At 52.5% G+C, this 17725-nt stretch overlaps 1 long non-coding RNA gene across 2 annotated transcripts; it reads right to left on the reverse strand.

Moving 5' to 3' along the window:
• Window positions 1-1131: 1131 nt before the first annotated feature.
• LOC115071264 lies at window positions 1132-12365 on the reverse strand. 2 transcript variants are annotated; one of them, XR_003850360.1, is made up of 4 exons: window positions 12235-12365; window positions 11687-11920; window positions 2403-2539; window positions 1132-2306 (listed from the first exon to the last, which is right to left on the reverse strand). It is a non-coding gene; the product is annotated as an uncharacterized LOC115071264 (long non-coding RNA). The 2 variants fall into 2 exon arrangements; XR_003850361.1 differs by lacking the exon at window positions 2403-2539.
• Between the last annotated feature and the right edge of the window lie 5360 nt (window positions 12366-17725).

Below are 17725 nucleotides of genomic sequence, written 5' to 3' on the forward strand. Positions count from 1 at the left end.
TAGATCCCTGGTGGGAGGCTGTGGATGGGAGAAGAGATGGCTTCAGAGCCCCTGTACAGAGAAGCCTCGGTAGAACTCTGTATATGAGCAAGTGGAGAACAGGCCCCATGGCAGATCAGGAGGAGAGGAGGATCCACCCCAAGTTCCTTCTGCTTGTCAGAGGGAACCCAAGACATTCAAGCCCTGGTTCCATCTGATATCCAGCTGGGTGGGGACTGAGTTTCCCTACCAAGGAGGTCCCCTCTCCTCAGTCTCCCACTTCCTGAGTCTGAGCCAACAGAAAGTTCTCAGTCCACCCTGAGGAGGCAGGGTGTCACAGACCCCTTCCTGCCCACCCACCAGGCTCTTGCTGTTGAGCTTGGTTCCTGTCCTTTCTCATCCCCACTCAGGGGCAACTCCTGCCTGATATCAGCCTGCATCAGATGCTCAGATCGCTCTTATATTAGCATGAGGTGCCTCCCACTTGCCTCAGCACCCTTATTTTATAGCCTACCTCTTTGAAGGAAGTGTCTGGCCACCCCACTATCTGTACTTCCTGCTCCCCATTCCTGGGACATTTAGGTCTTTACTTTTTTTTTTTAATGGGCTGGGGATGGAATCCATGACCTTGGACAAGCTAGATAGGCACTTTCCCACTAAACTACATCCCTAGTCCTCCACCTCCACCTGGTTTCTTGTTGGTTTTGGTTTTGGTTGGTTGGTTGTTTGAGAATAGGGTCTTACTATGTAGCACTGACTGACTTGGAACTTGCTAGATAGACCAGACTGGCCTATGAACTCACTGAGATCCACTATATCTGGCAAGACAGGATCTCTTGTATTTCAGGCTGGCCACAAATTGACTATATAGTTGAGGATGACCTTGAACTTCTGACCTTCCAGCCTCCACCACCCAAGTGCTGGGGTTACAGACCTGTACCACCATGCCCAAGTTTATATGGTGTTGGAGGTCAAACCCAGGACTTCATGCAAACACTCCGCCAGATGAGATACATCCCCAGCCTTCCACCGGGGTCTTAATGATGGTGTTCTGCAGTCCTCAGGGAGCAGCAGAGGGTAGGGAGGGTGGGGTAGATGACCCCGGCATCAGACACTGAAGTTCAAAGATACCTTATTGCCTGCCTACTGGGTAGCCTTGGGCAATGGGGTTTATTTACTGTGGCACAATAAGGGAGGGTGAGCAGACCATCTGTTTCTCCGGCTGCAGAGGTCTGGGGATCCTTGGGACTGAGGATGATGACATGGAGGCTACCTCCCAGGTCTTGTGCAGTTGCTGTACACAAGCTGGAACTCCGTCTGGTGGTTCCTTCACCCACTTCAGGGGCAGCAAAAGGCCAAAGAACCCAGGCTGTGCTTCTCAGAGCTTCACAGGGCTCCAGGCATCTGGGCTGATTTGAGGGATCCCACACACAGTGCATTACTCTTCTCAAGCGCAGGTGGGCCCATTTTGACAGGCATGGCACACAGCAGCATGCTCCTTCTGATTCCACTGTGCCCAAGAAAGTCACCTGCCCCAGCCCACCCCAGGTATCTTTGTCCAAAACCCTGGATCTTGGGGGAGGGTTAGCAACGATGAGTTAACACTCAGCCTGGCTTCCCCCATACCCCTCCCCCACTTTTCTGACTGAAGGGGACAGAGGGCTCCCCCAGGTGGTCAAATGTGCCAAGGCTGGAAGCTGGAGAGTTGGACAAGGACTTGCTTCAAACCTCGGCCCCTTCCACGCCCTAAGTATATCGGTTTGCCTGGACCAGGTATTTGAATTTGGATGTTGGAAAATCAAGTCACCTGTGTGCGAGTTTGGGGTCTGTGTGAAGCAAACAAGGCATGCGTGCCAGAAGTTGTAAATTATTCTGAGTCTGGGGAAGCTGCTGCCAGTCCAAATGCTGCAGGAACTGGGTCATGGGGACAGGAAGCACAGGACAGAGCCCTGCTAGAAGGCCGAAGTACTTTAGAACAGCTGCCATGGGCCCAAGGCTTTCATCCTCCATTTCTTTTTCTTTTTCTGATTTTTTGGGATTAAACCTAGGGTCGCATACTAGGCAAGCACACTACAACTGTGCTTATTTTATTTTGAGATAGGCTCTCCCCTCTGTAGCCCAGGCAAGTCTTGAACTTGTGATCCTCTAGTCTTAGCCTCCCAAGTGCTGGGATTACAGGCATGTATCCCCATACCTGGCTGAAGCTCCAGGTCAGTGCACTAACTCCCCCATTTAGCAGGTGAGGCAACAAGTTCAGAGCAGTTGAGCTTGTCTAAAGTCACACCATTCCTGGGAGCGGGCACGTACTTCCTCATTTTCACAGCAGCCTGCCCACGGAAAGAAGATAACAGACAAAATAATCAGGAGACTTGGCAGACTTCAGAGCTGTTCCTGAGTGAGGGTGTGTCATTGGAACACCTTACCCTTGGGGCATGCCCAACAGGCACTCAGCAAGATCAGCAGGATATCTGGCCAGTCACACCAACAAAGTGACCACATACTGTAAGGGAAAGGGAGAAACACAGCCTTCCTCCAGGTACACAGCCAGGTGACCTGTCACCTGTGACCAAAAAGAAGTGTGGAAAACTTCAGACTCCTAGAACCACTGAGGACAATAGGATCTGTCCCAGTGACAGGCCGCAGTGGGCTTTCTCAGACTCAGGTTCCTGATAACAGGCTGGGGACTGACACATGAATGTGGGTTTGCTCACACATCCAGCTCCACCCACACGAATGTCCTCCACAGGCAGAATCTGCTGCCGCCATCTGTTCTGTGCAGACACAGTTGAACACTTGGCCTCCTAAGCACACAGACTAGCTTACTCAGACAAGTACATGCGCGTGAGCACACACACACACACACACACACATGCACTGTAAAGGGGGTATCAGTGAAAAGAGAAAGAGCAGGCTGTGGAGTTAAACCCCTGCTGCTCCATGTTCCTGGGAGGCCCCAGCCCTGGATCAACTCCCTGAGCAGCAGACTGTCTCCCTCTACCGTGGGTGGCCTCCTACCTTCCCAGGCCCTCAGGCTGTCTTTTGCCCTCCCATTTTGAAAGTTGGCCAAGGCTTGGAATGCCCAGGATGACCACCAGGGGGCGGGTGAGCACTGGAAAAATCTGGTCAGCCCAGCCAATTCAAACACCTCATTCATTTCTAAATATGTACTAAGCTCCAAGTTTGTGACAGGTGCTGGGACAGAGAAGAAAGGCGGTGAGGAGGGGGAAGAGAGAAGAGGAAGGTGGACAGAGGACAGGAGGATTGGCAGGTAGATTTGGGGGAAGGTGCTGGCAGGAGGGGCTGGATCAGGAGTAACAGCTAGAATGTGTTGTACACCAGCAGTGTTCTAAGATGTTCTGGAGTTTTGGGATGCATTAACTCATTTCCTCAGCACCTGTGCCAAGCAGGTAATCTGGAATGGCATTCGTTATTCTGCCATCCTTGGAGCCCATGTGATGATGGTCACTGCTGTTGTGGTGAGGATTAGGGATAGACGAGTATGTGTCAAGCACACAAAACATTGTTCAGTTTTTATTGTAAACCCCATTTTACAAATACGGCAACTGAGACACAAATAGCAGGGAGTAGGATTGAATCATGAGCAGGTTGGTTCTAGGGTATGGGCTTAACCAGTTGTTACCTGACTGGTAGATTAAATTAGTGGGGAGCCTAGGGGGATAGTGTATCTGTACATTTTATTTATTTATTTTGTAACAGGGTCTCATCATGTAGCCCTGGCTAGCCTGGAAATCATTGTGTAGACCAGGCTGGCCTCAGACTTATGGGTGATCTTTTTGTTTCTGCCTCCCTAGTACTGAGCTCAGCTCACAAATGTACACCACCAAGGCCTGCTCTCCTTTTTGGCTTTTTGAAACAGGATCTCATGTAGATGTAGATCAAGCTAGCCTCAAACTCACTGTTTTGCTGAAGCTGGCATTGAACTCCCGATCCTCCTGATCCTCTTGCTGGGATTATAGGCATGTGCCATGGAGCCCAGCTCTACAGCATTTTAGCAGCAAAGGGACAAGATCTAATTTTCACTTCATCCTGGCTGCAGAGGAGGCCGGCCAGTGGTGGGGGACTGATCACCTGAAGCTGTGGTCCAATAGTGATCAGGGCAGTGAGTGGGAGGACAGTTGAGAAGCTTAGAAAAGTAGATTGGAGGGTTTATGGGATGGTTTTCTGCCAGAGCTTGTGGGAGGGAGGGAGCAGACAGCAGGGCCCAGGCCTGCCCAGTGGTCATCAGAGGAAGGAGGTAAATGCCCTGTAGGGCTAAAGTAGCCCCCCTGCCCCACCTTTCTTAGCCAACTTGGAGATGGTTCAAGAGCAGGACCCCAAAACTCTGGCTCCCTTCTGTTAGGTTTGTGGGGTTCAGGGTTTCACTGGACTAGGCTGGGCACTGTATGGACCTTTCTGATAAGGACCAGCACCCTCCACCTTCCCCATGGGTTGGGCCCTCTGATAACATACCCCTCTCCCAGCTTTCCTCTCCTAAGTCTCCTTCACAGGATCCCCCCTCAGTGCTCACAGCAGACTGGAACAGGCCCCCTTTATGTTAGGTAAGAGGTTTGTGTGGCCTCACACAGGCTCACGCATAGCTCACAGTGGCCTAGCCCCATTCCAGGGCTTAACAACTTTATTTTTACATATATTTACGTTTGTATGTGTGTGTGGGGGGGTACCCACGTGCTATTGTAGGTCAGAGGACAAATGAGACTCAGTTGGCTCCTTTCTCTGTGTGAGACCTGGGGGTGGAACTCATCAGACTTGGCTGCAAGTGTCTTTACCTGTTAAGCCGTCTGGCTGAATCTCTTAAAAGATTTTCGCTATAAATGATGACCTGTTCCTTCATCCCCTGCACCATCCCGCCCTAAGCCAGCTGGGGAGGTCTCTGATCCCAGGGCAGGGCTGCGCTAGAGGCTGTTTCAGAATCACCAGCCCTGAAGGGGCCCCAAACTTAAGCCCAGATTTAGTTTTCTACAGGAGCACCTGGAGAAGCGGGGAACCTGCAGGACCTGGCCCAGCACCTCTGCAAGGGTGGGGGCGGGGTGGGACGTGCCTGGGCACACAAGTGGGGACAAAGAGGCCCTCAGCACACCTGGCGGCTCGCAGCCCGCGCCCGCCAGCCCAGATTCAAAGTGAAGCGTAGGCTGTGATTGGTGGCCAGGCCCCGAGCTCCACCCCTTCTCTCACCTCTTGGGCATCTGGGAAACAGGAACGGAGCTGAGAAAGGCCCCGCGCAAGGTTTTAACCACCAAGCTACCGCCTGGCTAGGTGTGTCCCCAACCCTGCTGGGTTTCTGTGTCGAGCCACTTGACTGTCAGAGTTGCCAGGCTCTGGCCATGGAGCCAGCCTGCCCTGTAACCGACTCAGACTGGCCTCCTCCACTCACTGGTCTTACCTCAGCCCTCGCTCCGTGTCCTGTTCTCTGACCCTTCTCCCAGTCCAGCCCTCGCTCCCGGGACAGCTCCCTAGGACCTAGCACCTTTGCAGCCGAGCACCCTGGCACCCATTGACCGTCGGGCGTCCCCAGGAGGTGGTGTCTGCACAGCCCGGCGGTCCCCGCGTGCAGCCGGACAGGGTAGTGAGTGCACAGTCCCCCAGGCCCCAGGGGTGCAGCCTGGGCGCCGTCCCCGGGCGCAGATGGCCTCCTGGGGAGTCGGCGGGGCGGGGGGGGCTCAGGTTTCAGCCCCCCCAGGGGCGGGGTCGGCGCCAAGGCCCCCAAGGCTGCAGCCAATTGCGGCTCGGCCTGGACTCCCCCACCAGCCGCCAATCATCGCCCGGCCAGCGCACTCCCGCCCGCCGTGTCCTTTGTTCCCGCTGGCCTGGTGACCCGGGGAGGTCTCCGGCCCTGCGACTTCCGCCCGCGCTGGGTGCACCGGCGTGTGCGGGGCCCGCTAGGGGGCCTCCCGGCCTCGCCTGCAGACAGCCTACTGGTGGCCTTTGCGTGCCTGCGCCCAGCCCAGGTGGCCCTCGAGGGTCAGGACAAAGCGCTTTGGGAGGCGGACTTTGGCTTGGGGTGGGGGTCACGGATGCGCACCAGGACCTGGGCAGTGGTCCAACTCTAGCTCCACCTTTCCTTCCTGAGCCGCGATTTTCCTTGCCCTCCCAGCCGCCTTGCCTACGCTGGGCTGCTCCACCACCCGCTTGTGAACTCCTGGCTGACTTTGGGGGTGCATCCAAGATGCTCCTGGGAGTCGCAGGTATTTCCCTCTAGTCCCTTCTTGTCTGGGTCTGAGACATCCACAGCAGTGACCCCTAATGTACTCTGAGCCAGGACATGCCAGGGCCAATTCACAGTGGTGTTTTGGCTAGGGTTGGCAACCCCCACCTTCACACACACCCCCATCCCCATCCCTCCACCCCTGCCCCCCATCACACAGCAGGGTCAGGTCTTTCTTGGTTCCACCTGAGACTGAACAGATGTTCTGTGATCAGTTACACTATTGGCATCAGCTTTTTATCCCAGGTCTTATAAAAGTGTTTTGTCTTTTTTTGGGAGGGGGTGTACAGGGTCTTGTATGTATCCCTGGCTGACTTAGAACTTGCTGTGTAGACCAAGCTGGTCTGGAACTCACAGAGATCTGCCTGCCTCTGCCTCCTAAGTGCTGGGGTTAAAGGTATGTGCCACCTTGCCCAGCAAGGTTTTTTGTTTTAGACCTGTTCTCACTCTGTAGCCCAGGATGGCTTGAAAGTCTTGTAGTCCAGGCTATGGTGTTCATATGGAGGTCAAAGGACATGGCTTCTAGGGATCAAACTCAGCTGTCAGACTTGCATGGTAAGCACTTTTGATAACGAGGTAGTTTAGGGTAAAGACACCAAAAGAAAAATGACTAGTTTCTTTTTCAGCTGAGAGCTGGAAATTTCCTTGGATCTGCCAGTGCATTTGTCCCTACCTGAGGCTAGAGATGCTAGAACTGTCTATCCACAGATGTCTCTTGTTCCGCCATAGCCAGAGGGGTTGGCAGTAAAGGGGTCCAGTTTTCCCCTCATCTCATTTCCCCTGAAGTAATACCCTGTTTCCGGGAGACATGTTGAGGACATGACCAGAACCTCGAGGGACCTGGATGCCTGGAATAAGAACTGGACTGAGCAGCTTCCCTCCTGTGCCCCTCCTCCCTCCACTACACGCTTGTTAGCCCCCAAGAAATAAGATTCAGGGGACCCCTACTGTCCAGGAGCTCTGCTTTCTCTCTCCTAAGCTCCCAATAATAAAAATACCCCTTTCTAAAACTCATCCTCTGTGGTCAGTGAATTCGTTCTTCTAATTCATGAGAGGAGAACCCGAAAGCCTCTGGCTTGAGGTGGTTTTGTGGCTCTTCAGTTTCTGGGACCCTAGCCTCTTAAGCTAAGCACAACAGCCAAGAAAGGCCTCATTACTCTCAAAGACACCCCGATGTTCCTGTATCAACTTTGCCTGCTGAGCTATCTTGGTAGCCAGCAGCATCTCTACTTATGTGAATGGCTCATGATCCTTCCAACTGGACCTGGGTGTCACTCCATCTGCAGCCCTGCTCTGTGATCAAGAGTGTTCTCCCAGGGTCAGCCCCTGCCCCACTCTCTACTTTGGCTTGGCCTCCCGTTTACCCTCCTGTCCTCTGTCCTCAGCATCCAGCCCCAAGCACCTGGGTGTTAACTGGGCCCCCACCATCTGACCCTGTCTTGTCCCAACTCTAGGCAGGCAGAATTACTTTAGCTGAAGTCTTTGATGGCTAGGGAGTGACTGTGTGCTGTCTGCCTTCCCAGAGCCCCTTCATATCCATGTTGGACAGTCAAGGGACAGCAGAAGTTGGCTGCAGGCTGGCTCAGCAAACAGGCTCTGCAAACAAACTGCAAACAGGCACATGGGTGGAAGCCTGGCTCAACATATGCTCACCTTGTGACTTTGCTTCGGTTACTCACCCTCTCTGGTTCTTGTGGAGTCCCAGATGGATTAATATCACCAAACTGCAGAACTTAGGACCAAGAATGGCAGAAGCTGCCTCCCTGGGATTCCCCAGGGCTCCAGCTTCTAAATCACCAGGGGCTATGGTGGGGAGAATGGAGGAGCCAGTTGGGAGGTACTGGGGGGAGGGGGAGGGAGGAGGTTGACAAAAGAGGCCAGCTGCTGTTTGTACACAAGCCCCAAGTTGATAATGAGTGGTGGAAGGCTGGAGGAGGGGGTTAGGGGGATGGCTTGGCAGAAGCCTCTGCCAGCTCTAGAGGCTGCCCAGAGCAGTGACTCCCTCTCTACTGTTCCTCCCACTCTGGGCTCTACCCTTGCCCAGTGTGTAAATCTGCCCAGGACAGAGCGCCTGAAGGTTGGTCTGGGCATGGGTGATGTAGTTCCAGAGCCCAAGGTTTCACTTGACCCAAGTCTTAGTCCTAAGAGCAGCCACAGGGGTCTTTTTTAGGAAGGTCCTGTGCCTGGTAGAGCCCAGGGTCCCTAAGGAGCTTACCACTCCTGCCATGGGGACTGGACGGTGCAGCTGACAGGCAGCATGTACGCAAGCATGTGCTCCTACAGGCTGTGCGTGTACACAAGCATGTGCTCTCCTGCTGTCATAAGTGCTGGCTTGGCATAGCCCCTGGGAGTGGGGAGATGTGGCACCAGGCAGGACTGGCAGCTCCCTACAAGGCTCCTACCGCCACTGCCTGTTTTCTTGGATGCTGAAGCTCTGAGCCAGCACCAGCTCCAGGAGCTGGGCAGCCTGGAGCTGGGCCTCACTGGTTGGAAAAGAGGCGGGGCTGCAGCAGCATGCAGAACTCCTAGGCCTCAGGACCCCATCCCTAAGAAGCCAGAGCCGAACTGAGCTTTGTGGGGAGGCTACCCCACGGCGAACCGGAGTCCTTGCAGGGCAGAGCACATTGAGTGCAGCTTATGGCAAAAGGGAGTCTAGGGTTGGGTGAGAAGCTGAGCAAAGTTTGGAGGGGCAATGAGAGGAGTTGGGGAATGGAGGCCCACAGTGAGGAGAAAGAAGAAGATGAGGGCTGGAGATGTAGCTCAGTAGGTGGAGTGCTTGCCTAGCATGCACAAAGCCCAGGGCTTGATACCAGCACCATGTAAACTGGCTGTGGTGCTACATGCCTGTCATTCCAGTATTCAAGAGGTAAAGAGGAAGATCAAGAGTTCAAGGTCATCCTCAGCTACATAGTGAGTTTGAGGCCAGCCTGAGCTACATAAAACTCTGTCAAATAAATAGAAAGGGAAAGGAGGGGAAGGGCAGGGAAGAGGAGACAGCATAAGATCAGGCAAGTGAGGGGCCTTGAATGCCTCGGAGTAGGCGGTTTATCTTGGAGTCAGTGATGCTGAGCCATGGGCAACTAAGGGACAGGGCAGCAGAGTGACCACAGCCACAGTACAGTGATCAGTTTGATGCCCTGCCTCCCTGGTTTGGTGGCACCCATGCTCACTCCCCCTCCTGGGGTGGAGCGCAGTGGTGTACACAGCCTGGCTCTAGGTGGTAGAGGGAGGGCCTTGGCCTGAGCAGGTATGAGAGGGCAAGAACAAAAGTGTAGGAACAGAGGAGAAGCAGAAGCAGGCCACTTCAAGAACATCCAGGTAGGGTGGGGTCAGGTATTGGGACTCCACTGAGAAAAACAAACCTCCACCTCTCCCCTGTGTGGGTGTATGCAGACATGACCTATTTTACTGAGCCCGAATGGATGTGATGCAGAGACCCCTTCCCTGGGTTCAATTTCTTATGTGGGGGGCTTCTGAGGTACTGAGACCTAGGCTGGAGATTACCACGAAGACCTTGAGGCTGGAGCCAAAGAAGAGGCCAGCCTGGTGCCACCCAGTGAGGGGACCAGGCTGGCCCCAGCCCAAGGTCTTTCTCGGGCCACCCTCCCAAGGCCACAGAGGAGGCATTGATGGCAGAAGAGGCACCCAGAGGCTGCTGCAGCTGGCATAGCATGGGCAGCACTGGGCATCAGGAGGGGGAGGCAGTCAGGACAGCCCAATAGTCCCCAGGCCACCACTGAGAGGGTTCCAGGGCTCAAGTGTATTTGTCTGGGGTCAACACTGACCTAGCATCTGGGGCCTCTGGAGTTTGCATGTGGCAGGTGGGGTACCTGAAAGGAGAGCCAAGTGGGGTGGCACAACTTATCATTTCTGGTACAGGAGGATTGAGGTCTGAGGCCAACCTGGGCTACTTAGAGAGACCTCATCTTAAAAAAAAAAAAGAAAAAGAAAAAGAAAGAAAGAATGAAAAAAAGAAAAATAAGAAAGAGAAGCAAGGCCTTCTTCCCAGGATGCAGGCCCTGTCTACCCTCAACCCCCAGAACAGAATGCTTCACGCTGCCAAGTCTTCAGCCCACTGCTGGACCCCCAGGGAACCCCAATACTCCCACTCTCCAATTTTTTGTTCTCCATGCCCTGATCCTCAGGGGCCCCCACTTCCTCACTCCACTTGCCTCCTGTCCAAGGCTTTTCCTACCCTTTAAGCTTGCAAGCCCCAGCTTCCGCTTACCTCTCCTGAGGAGCCTTTTTGGATTGTTCCAAGTAGCCTTACACCCCTGTGGTCTCCAACAGTGCCATCATCTGAATTACCACATTCTATTATGACTGTGTATATGCAAGGCTCCTGGGGGGATGGATGGTAGGCCGATAGTTTCTCCTTTTTTCCTCAAAGGCCCTGAATGAACTTCAGAGTGGCCATGGACAATGCTGCCCCTCCCAGTCTCCCTCCACTGCGGTCCTGTAACCTCCCCATCAAGCCCTGGGAGCTCCCTTCATGCCTCACTGGGCAGACCCAGGTGGATGGACACATAGGCATATGGACACCATACTCAAAGAGGTGTGCATTCAAGAGCAGGTACAGACTCCCATACAGAAACACCAAACACCTGCACACACTGTATGCATACATGGTCAAGTGCGAACAAAAATGTGCACATGCAGATGTGTGTACACTCATGCACACAAACACATGCATACCATACACACACCACACAAGCGTCCTGGAACCTATCTGCAGACACAGACATGGTCACATGCAGGCACGCCCTCCCAGACACACACCAGGACCCACTGCTGAATAACCAGCCAGTCCCTTACTGAGTGAGATAGGAGCTGCTGCTCCAGCTCCAAGCTGCCACTTCCTCCCTCCAGGAGCTCCCCACCCCGACCAGCAGAGGGCGCCCAAGGCCTCTTCCTACCAGGCCCAGCCACAGCTGGATGAGCACGTGGTCACCACCTGCCCTCCCAAGCCAGTTCCCCTTTGTTCCCTAGGTCCCACAGGAGGCAACCATGTCTGAGGACCACAGAGTCCTGCAGGCTCTGCTCCATCACACACATCTTAGTTCAGGAGATGAGCCTAGGGCACCATGAGACAGGTGCCTAGAACCAGGGGAGCAGTTACAAGTATGAAGGGCCACCCATTACCCAAGCTTATTCCCAGAGGACCATGCAGGCCCAGAAAACTGGGGGCTTGCTCCTCCCCTCTCCTCTGTGTCTGAAGAGATTGCTAATGTGTTGTCCCCTGGGAGGGACTCCTCACAACACTGAACCCCAAAGGCAAGCCCTTCGGTCCTCTAGGACTTGCCAGTGCCCAGCAGTTGCTAGTGAGGTCTTTGATTCCTTAAGAACAGTAGCCATCACTCCTACCTCCCCTGCCAACCTGGAGTCATGAGATTATGTATGACAGACAGTCATTGAAGAGTCACCTCTGCCACTTAGAAGAGCCTTCAGTGAGTGACTGAGATGTCTGAGCTTCTGTCTACTCACCTGTAAAATGGGCCTCCTGGACAGTTCTTGCCTTTCAGGTAGCCATAAGGAGCCCTGGCCTGGGGTCTCTGGTGGGTGGAAGTCGGGTGTTGTCTTTGGTGTCTTTCCTGTTAGTTGAGTCCTTCTCTGGCAGAGGATTTCGGGCAGATTTGGAACCCATAGAGCATCACATAGTAGTGGTTACTAAACCCTGGTGAGTGGGGTTGGGGAAGAGGCGTCCCAGGAATGCCACACCTGTGACATCAGCAAACAGCTAGTGTCAGTGAGAACCTGGACAAGACAGACACTGACTTTGTTTTCCAACTGATTTGTTTCTCTGAGATTTCAGTTTCTATTCTTGGTAGGGCCCAGCCTACTTGGCCACACATCTTGGCTGCTCATGGTTCCTCCCCCTCCTCCTTCTACCAGGGGATCCCCACATCCCCTTCCCAGCTGACCTTTCCTAACCAGAGCTTTGGTAGTTCAGGAAGGCCTGTCTGTCCTTCTCCCCCAGCTCAGTCAGATCCAGGGATATCTCCTCTCTCAGGGTCCTTCTGCCCCTTGCTTACTGGCCAGCTGCACGTAGGGTTCAGTAGGGTGGGGCGGTTGCTGCCTGCTCTCTTCATTAGCCGCCCGGCCCTGCTCCAAGTGAATTAGTTGGTCCTCAGGGAGCACAAGATGAAGCCTGTAGGCTCCTGGCACTGCCAGTGATTCATTCACCACAAACTCCACCAGAGACCAGCAGCATCCCCCACCCCCAACCCACTGGCCTGGCTGGCTGCTGGGCATCAGGAAGCTGGTGCCCAGAACAGCCCTGGCTGTCCACCCACCTGCCCCCAATATTCTATCAATCAGGCTGCTCTCTTCCATCTGCCAGTCCCTCCCACGTGCCCATCACTTTCACCTCTGCCTGGCTGAACCTGCCAGGTCCCATCTCTGACTCCCCTCAGTCATTGAGCACTTAGAGAGGGGCTCAAGGGAGGTCCTTCATCTTCCTCCTCCCTTTCTGCATCTTCCTGCACTGATATCTTGAGGATAAACAAGGATGTTGGGTCCAGGCCGTCTGTGCTGGGGCCCCACCTCTGGAGGTGCTAGCCTCTTGGTCCCTGCTGTCAAAGCCCTTAGGACCCATCACACTCCCTTCAGCAACCCTCTTCCTCATTTTCATTTATCTGACAGGAGGTATATGCTCAGTCAGCCTGGACTGATGAGTGAGTCAACAAATGAATGAATGAGTGCGAGCATGCTCTTCCCTCCACAGCAGTTGGCATCTCTTCATCAGCTCCTGTGACTTAGGTCTCAGACATCTCCAGCCAGAAAGCTGGCCCCCCTGCTGCTACAGAGTGGAAAGTGGCCATACTATTTGAGACTGCAGTCCTGAATTCCAAACCCGGGCCCTTGTCCAAGAGCTGCTGTTCTGAGCCCGAAGGTCCTCGTGGTCACTGGATTTAATCCCCTTCCCCAGCTGGCTCTGGGGTACCTATCTGGTCCAGGGAGCAGGGCATGGCGGTACCACTCCAGTGGCAGCGCAGTTCTTTCTGGGGGGCCTCCAGCACATATGTGTGCAATTTCCTCAGCATTGTTCTATAATCCTTGATGTGTTGTTCTGTAATTGGTCTCAAATGGCCTCATCCTAATAAACAGCATCTGCAGCCTGGTTTACAGTTGGCAAAGGACTTCATTCTTATCCTGGTCCCACCTTTACAAAAAGAAATGGAGAGGGCTGGAGAGATGGCTCAGTGGGTAAGGGTGCTTTCTGCAAAAGCATGAGGACCTGAGTTTGAATCTCAGCATCTATATATAAAGCCGGATGTGACTTCCCACAAGCCTAGAACTCCAGCTAGCTGCCAGCCCAGGTTCAGGGAGAGACCCTGTCTTGGGGGAATAAGGTAGAGCGTATTAGAACAGAGCAGCTAACATCCTCTTTTGGCTTCTACTTGTGCTATAACACACACACACACACACACACACACACACACACACAAATAAAAACAAAACTTTTTTAAAAGAAGGCTCTTCTAAAACCAGACAGTGCTGTTTATCTGTTTATGTTTGTTTTGCTCCTCTTCATGTTCTCTCTCTCTCTGTCTGTCTGCCCCCCCCCCCGTTCCAGTGCAGTACTGGGGTTTGACCCAGGGCCTGATAAATGCTAGTCAAGGGCTATATCATTGACTATCATCCTTGCCTTCTTTTTACTGTTTGACACTCTTACTAAGTTGTACAAACTAGCCTGTGGGACTCTCTGCCCAAGCCACTGTCCCCAGTTTCAGGCAGGGGTGTTTGGGGTAGGGGAGGCACTCACAAAGGCCAGAAGGCCTCTTGGGACAGGAAACATCTTAGGTGGGGTTCCTGGTGCTAGAGCATGTATGTTCTGGGGTATGCAGGAGTTTGGGCTAAGACCAGGTGACCCTGAAATGGGATGAGGGATTGTGCCTGTCATTGGGATATGTGGCTAGATCACCTCCACAACCCTTTCTTTCTTTTCATTGGTCTTATTGAGACAGGGTCTCCCTGTAGTCCCAGCTGTCCTGGAACTCACTATGTAGACCAGGCTGGCCTTAAACTCACAGAGATCTGCCTGCCTCCCTAGTGCTGGGATTAAAGGTGTGCACCACCACACCCGGCTCACAACTTTTTCTTTTGGGGGCTTGTGTGACTGAGATGCTTTTAGGGAAAGAACTTGGCAGAACCAAATGCCTGTACTACAGTGGACTTCCATGATCACTCAGATAACTGACATGCTCAGCTGTTTGGTCAGCAACTGAGGCACCAGGAAAGTTTGTGGACTTTTCCCTGTGGCAGGGTAAATCAAGGGCGATAGGAATTGGGGTGGGGGGCAGGGAGGCCCAGAAGCCTCTGGTCCTAGACGTCTAGACCCTCAGAGAAGGAATACAGAGGAGCCTTCCAAAAGGGAAGCTCAAATCTGTATGGAACCTTCCACTCTTGAGCCCCAAAGCTGAAAGGGACTCTGAAGTCACTTCCTGGAAGACGCCTGCTCTGCCAAGCCCCCCTCCCCAGGGTCCAGGCAGAACTCAGCCCCCCAGGGTGCCCCTTTGTACACAGTATGGTTCTTCAGGCAGCCAATTCCTTCCTCTTCCACTGGGTGATGCACAGGTCAGACAGCCTGTGTACAGATGCACATTTATCTTGAAAAGTTAAAAAAAAAAAAAAAAAAAGATGATCTGGGCATAGAGGCTTATGCCTGTTCCAGCTACTCAGGAGGCAGGAAGAGCACTTGAACCTAGGCATTCTAGGCCACTCTGAACAACAGTGAGACACCGTCTCAAAAATGGATGAATGAGCAGGGCATGGTGGTGCACACCTTTAATCCCAACACTTGTGAGGCAGAGGCAGGAGGATCTTTGTGAGTTCAAGGCCAGCCTGGTCTACATAGTGAGTTCCAGGACAGCTGGGGCTACAGAGAGACCCTGTCTCAAAAAGACCAAAAAAAAAAAAAAAAAAAAAAAAAAAAAAAAGAATGAATGAATGGATGAATAAATACATAAAAAAATAAATAATCCAGGCCTAGCAGTACAGGACGTTGTAATCCCAACATCCTAACTGCTCGGGCAGCTAAGGCAGGGAGGTTGAAAGTTCAAGGTCTGCTTTGGCTGTAAAGTAAGTTGGAGGCCAGCCTGGGTAACTTGGTGAGACTCTCAAAGGGCTGGCGATGAAACTCAGTGGAAGAGCATTTGAGGCCGATGAGGCCTGCTAAGGCCTTTAGACGAGACAGAGGGCCCTTTGGGAGGATTCTAAGGCAAGGCTAGACACCTCAGGCAGAGCAGAGTGATCTCAGAGTTAATATCACCAACCACAAGGTCACAGTTTCTTGAAAAGTCAGTCAAGCTGAGTGTGATGGTACATATCTGTAACCCCACATTTGGAAGGCAGAGGCAGGAGGACTGCCATGAGTTCAAGGCCAGCCTGGCTACAGAGTGAGACCCTATCTCTCTCTCTCTTTTTTTTTTTTTTGTCTTTTTTCCCTGTAGCCCCAGCTGTCCTGGAACTGACTATGTAATGAACTCTCTCTCTCTCTCTCTCTCTCTCTCTCTCTCTCTCTCTCTCTCTCTTTCTCTAGTACAGTACAGTACTGGGGTTGGACCCAGGGCCTGATAAATGCTAGTCAAGGGCTATATCATTGAACTCACAGAGATCTGCCTGCCTCTCCCTCCCAAGTGCTGGGATTAAAGGCATGGGCCATGCCTGGCTTGGAACCCTATCTCAAACAAAACAAACAAAACACAAAAAAGTTATGGTCCAGAGGTTGGAATGTCAAGACAGGGCATTTACCAGGGATTTAGACATTGTATATTGCTTTGCCATGGAGATTCGAGGTTTCCTGGAAAAAGTCAGTTGTATTCCATCCTGTTTTGCAGAGCAGTTTTGTTCTCTCCCATTCTGCCCGCCCACACTCACCTGGCCCTATATGGTACACCCAGCTTCAGGTACTCAGCAGACATGAAGGCTATAGGCTTCAAGGGGGCAGCTGGGTTTTAAAGGGGGCGGTCTCCTTCCCTCTGCATTTTACTGGGGATATGAGACACCATCCAAGGGGCCAGGTCCTTCCTTCTCCAGGGTGCCTGCTCTGGGAGTAAGGGGTTACTGGGCTGAGTGATGGGATATTTATTTATTTATGTGGTGTGTGTGTGTATGCCATGGTATACATGTGGAAGCCAGAGGACAACTCAGCTTTGGGAGTCAGTTCTCTCCTTCCATGGGTTCTGGGGATCAAACTCAGGTAGCCATTTTTACCAGCCTTTTTCTTCCAGTCAGGTTCTCATATGTCCCAGGTTGACTTTGAACTTGATATGTAGCTGAGGATAGCCTTTAGCTTCTGATCCTCCTGCCTCCACCTCTCATCTTAGGGTTCTCTTCGGGGTCACCTAGGTCTAGCCATGGAACATCAAGATTGATGTCTCAGGGAAAGGGTCAGGGAGACTCTATAGGGTGCCTAGTGTTTTAAGCTCCTGTGGCTTGTCAGTACTCCAAGGAATATTACACACACACACAAAACAAAACAAAACAAAACAAAACAAAACAAAAAAAACCCTGCTTTTTTGTTGTTTTAAGACAGGGTCTCACTATGTAGCCCTAGCTGGCCTGGAACTTGCTATGTAGACCAGGCTAGGCTCAAACTCACAGAGATCAGCCTGCTTCTGCCTCCCAGATGCTGAGATTAAAGGCATGTGCCACCATGCCTGGACCCCTGCTTTCTTTTTTGGAGGGGGGACAGGATCCCTATATAGAGCCTTTACTGGCTTCAAACACAGAAATCCTCCTCCTGCTGCTACCCACTGAGTGCTGGGATTACAAGGGTGAGCCACCACATCTGGGTCTATGGAACTCACTATGTAGCCTAGGCTGGTCTCAGATTTTTGGCAATCTTTGTGCCTCAGTTTCCCAAGTGCTGGGATTACAGGCATGAGCCAACATGCCTGGTTTCCTCAGTTTTCACTGGCTCTTAAGTAATGAATTTTACAATCCCTTGGAAAGTCCCCCAGAGAGCAAGAGAACTGTAACAAGGAAGTGGGGCTTAGAAGTGTAGCTCAGTGATAGAGAGCTTGCTTAGTATGACAGGCCCTGGGCCTAGCACATGCATGTACACATACACACACAAGAAAGAAAGCAAAGACAAAAAGGAAGAAAGAAGAGGGAACGGAGAAAGGAATGAACGGGAACAGTGGGTAGGAGAGAAGGGAGGAGGAGAAGGGAGGATTGCCAAACTGCATCTAGGCAGGGGAGTGCTGGCAAGACGCCGAGAATGGGACACTCATTTATGGGTGCCAGGTGGCTGAAGGGCAGGGAATGACCTCATCCTCACCCCAACCCAACCGGTGCCCCCTGGTAGCCACATTTCCTCTTTGTGAGATGGGGACATCTCTCTTGATTGGTGTAAAGTCTAAATAATGTAATCTGTGAGACAGTGCTCAGGTATAAAGGGCTCAAGTTTGTTAATTAATGACCACTTAATTAACTAGGCCTAGGCTCTAAAATGTATAAAAGCACTTAAAGGACAACAGAAGGTAAAACCACTAGAGGGGCTGGAGAGATGGTTCAATG

Source organism: Nannospalax galili, unplaced genomic scaffold (genome assembly GCF_000622305.1).
Source record: "Nannospalax galili isolate Female #2095 unplaced genomic scaffold, S.galili_v1.0 scaffold1138, whole genome shotgun sequence".
NCBI classification, from domain to species: domain Eukaryota; kingdom Metazoa; phylum Chordata; class Mammalia; order Rodentia; family Spalacidae; genus Nannospalax; species Nannospalax galili.